Source organism: Fulmarus glacialis, unplaced genomic scaffold, assembly GCF_000690835.1.
Source record: "Fulmarus glacialis isolate BGI_N327 unplaced genomic scaffold, ASM69083v1 scaffold34894, whole genome shotgun sequence".
Lineage (NCBI taxonomy): Eukaryota > Metazoa > Chordata > Aves > Procellariiformes > Procellariidae > Fulmarus > Fulmarus glacialis.
This window is the reverse complement of record NW_009210517.1, coordinates 374-3,578: the sequence shown is the minus strand read 5'-3', so window position 1 is coordinate 3,578 and position 3,205 is coordinate 374. Positions and strand designations below refer to the sequence as shown.

The 3,205-nt window shown below is 60.9% G+C and overlaps 1 protein-coding gene across 1 annotated transcript in view; it reads right to left on the bottom strand.

The window, feature by feature from the left end:
- ELF3 (E74-like factor 3 (ets domain transcription factor, epithelial-specific )) overlaps nt 1-408 on the bottom strand; it is a 4,191-nt gene extending 3,783 nt beyond the window's left edge. Inside the window, exon 1 of the mRNA XM_009577198.1 lies at nt 331-408. The gene's annotated coding sequence lies outside the window, so the exon portion shown is untranslated. The remainder of the gene's footprint in view (nt 1-330) is intronic.
- Nucleotides 409-3,205: the final 2,797 nt, after the last annotated feature.

Sequence of the window (3,205 nt, the reverse complement as noted above, 5' to 3'; positions counted from 1 at the left end):
TGCCGGCAGCTCCAGTCCTCTCAACCAGTCGCAAGAAGCACATCCCAGTAACTCTGCAGCCAGGAGGGGACCAAGCCCTTGCCTGACTCTCCTGGAAGAGCCAAATCTTGCTGTTCACTTGACAAAAACTCGGGGCCAGAGGGGGGCCCCTTCAGACTGCTGTCTTGCTGACCCCCCAAAAGGGCTGGCAGCTGCCGTGGGAGAACAGGCATGAACGAAAAAAGACCAAGCGCATCCCCCGGCGAGAGCGAAGATGCACAGGGAGGGGAGCAAAGCAGCCATCCCGGGCTGGGGGACATCAACAGGCCCTGGACGAAAAAGCTTTGGTACCTTCTGCGATGGCAATCCTGGGAGCAGCAGCTAATCCAGAGAGCAGTGAGGGGAGACGGAGCGCGCCCTGCCCAGCCGCTAGCCACTGCTCATGGGCCCGGGGAGGCTGGTGCCGATGGGCAAGCCCTGCCCGCGTCTCCTCTTTTATAGCATGGGCGGCGTAACGCGATCTGGCGGCCCGAGGGGAATTCCAGCCCGAAACGTTCATGCTCCCAGATCCAGGTGATTTGCATAATATGAACCACTGGGTCCCAGCCCAGCACTGCCTTGCCGGGAAATCTGGGTTGGCCAGTTTAATCATTGTCAGAGCCCTTGCCCTGCCAGTGCCCAGAGTTTCACCCACACCGGCTTCACAGGGTGTTTTCTTTGCTGCCGTTTGCCTGGCTCGTGTTTGTTTGCTCACAGCAGCAGGTTCACTTGCCTCCCACTGCCAAGCAAACACACCCAGCAGGGCTGGAGAGGGCAACGGGGGCTGCGCATCCCTCCCTGGGGCTCTGCCTGTGGCAAAGGGGCCGGGAACGCTGCCCTGGGCACCCACCTGGCCGTGTGGCATCCCCCTGCTCAGGAGGAGAACCCAGCCCTCATACCGAGTGGGTGCTTGCATTGGTGCCTTGGCCATGTTTGGATCACAGGCTCGGTCGCTCCCCGGTCTGGCAGAGGCACAGCTTCTCCCAAACGTTGGGAAGGACCCAGTGACCAAGCTGGGCAGATGCTGGGAGTGGGACTCAGGTGGGGACAGGTGGTCTGTGTGGGGATGGAGCAGAGACCAGGCAGGTGCCTGAGTATTGCTGCTCTCTCTGTTAGGATGGGTCGATTTTTGCCTGGGGGGAGGTCTGGGACAGGCTGCAGAGGTGTGACAGCCCATTTCTGCCATTTCACAAGCGCCTGGCACAGGCACACACGTGTGCTCACCAGGGACACATGCCAAGGGGCAAAACAGGGTTGTAGGAATTTTGGGAATTACCTTCTGGTGGCTCTTGCCACTCTGGCTCTTGGGCAGGGGCACTTGGGACCCTGTCTGGATATGTTCATGCTGGTTTTAGCCCTGTGCTGGCAGAGGAGCCCCAGGCCAGTCGAAGCCAACAACTTGGCACCCATTTGCCCAGTGCTGGTACTTTGCCAAGCCAGCCACATCCATGCCAAACATGGGCTGGCACAAACCCAGGGCACTGAGTGAACAGGGCAGACCCTGGCATCACACAGCCACCTCCAGGTCCTTCAGCCGGTGCCTGGCAGCAAACCATCTCATGTGACAAGGTGGTTACAGACTGTTGCAAACATGGATGCTCTACCTTGGCCCATAGGCCAGCAAGGGCAGGGTGGCTGCGTGCCCCATTCCCCTTGTCACGTCACCCTGGCCTGCCGTGCCGTGCTGTGGCCCCAGGGCAGGCAGGGCCAGCGTGCCAGCCAGGAGGCACCGGGTCACGCTAGCTGATCACCTGCTCCAGCTTCATTCCTCTGCAGCACAGTCACGAGTGCTGGGTGCTGCCAGGCCCTTTTGTTTCCTCGGCACCACATCCCAGGACGTCCCCACACCGGGGAGCAGCCCCTGCCATTGCTGCCACGGGGCGAACTAAGACCACCAGGGAAAACACTGGTGCTGGGCAGACACAGAGCCTTAAGCCTGCGTTCAGCCGGGAGCTGAGCCCAGGGCTTCACTGTTCCCAGGGACCTGGCCACCCGGCTGGGCTTCCAGTGCTTGTGGTTAGAAACCTGCCCCTGGGGAAGCTTTTTCCACCCACTGCTGAAATGCAAGTGTCTCTGGAACAGAGTGGGACATGACAGCTCTGCGCCGTGCCCTGGGCCACAGGCCAAGGGATGATGGGGAGGGCATGTAGCATTTAGGAGTCTCCTGCCATAACCCTGCCCAGCCCACCCACGGCTCTCCCCAGTCCCCGGGGGATCTGATTGGATGCCTGATGGGGCTTTCTGGCATGGACCACATGGAGCATTGCCTTTCCCAGGTCTCCCTTCTCTGCAGACCCACAGCAGAGCCTGGGGAAGTGCCGCGGTCAGTCCATGCACCTGGGCTGTGCCACCGATGGGAGAGGTGCCCTCAGTGGGTGACACCCCCCAGCCCCTTATGTGTGCCTGACATGCTGGGAGCCCTCTGCGTCCTCCTGGGGCCCAGCCTGTCCCCTTCCTTCCCATTGTGTTTGGGAGCCAGGAGGCCAGTGGACCTGAGCAATCCTCCCCAATACCCTGCAGGCACCCTCCAGCTTTACTGACCTGGAGAAATGGTCTTCCTGCCCATCTGCCTGACCGATGTGCCACAGGCCCTATAATGGGCCGTGGGGAGAAGATCACAGTGGGGGACACTCCCTGGAGACGCTTAGACACTGTGCCAGGAGCTTGGGAGAGCATAAGCCTCTCCTGGGGTGTCCCCATGCCCTCCCCAGAGCCACAGGGCAGCAGCAAGCTGCTGGATGGTGCCCATGGGACACTCCACTGCAGAGGAGCAGCCGCAGCACTGATGGGCTCAGGGAAACTCCTCCTTGAGCCTGGGGATGGGTGGCAGAGGGCTGCCACAATCTCATTGCCAGAGCTGGTGGCTCGCAGGGATGTGTCCCTGCTGTCCCCTTGCTGCTGGTCCGAGCTCCCAGGGCACTTTCAGGCATGTGGGGAGCATGGCACATGGTGTTACCAGCCCAGCCTTAGCATCTTGCTGCAGCTAGAAAGAGGTGGTCATGACTTTGAGTGAGCTGGTGACACGAGGGCCAGCAAGAAAAGGTGTCTGTGGTGCAGTGAGTGGCTGGGACACCAGGTGGGAAGGGGATGCTACTGACCTCACCTGCCCTACCAGGAGTATTTGGGACCATGATACCCCCACATTTGTTGCCCCGCAGATCCTGTTTGCCCCGGCAGCACCATGGTG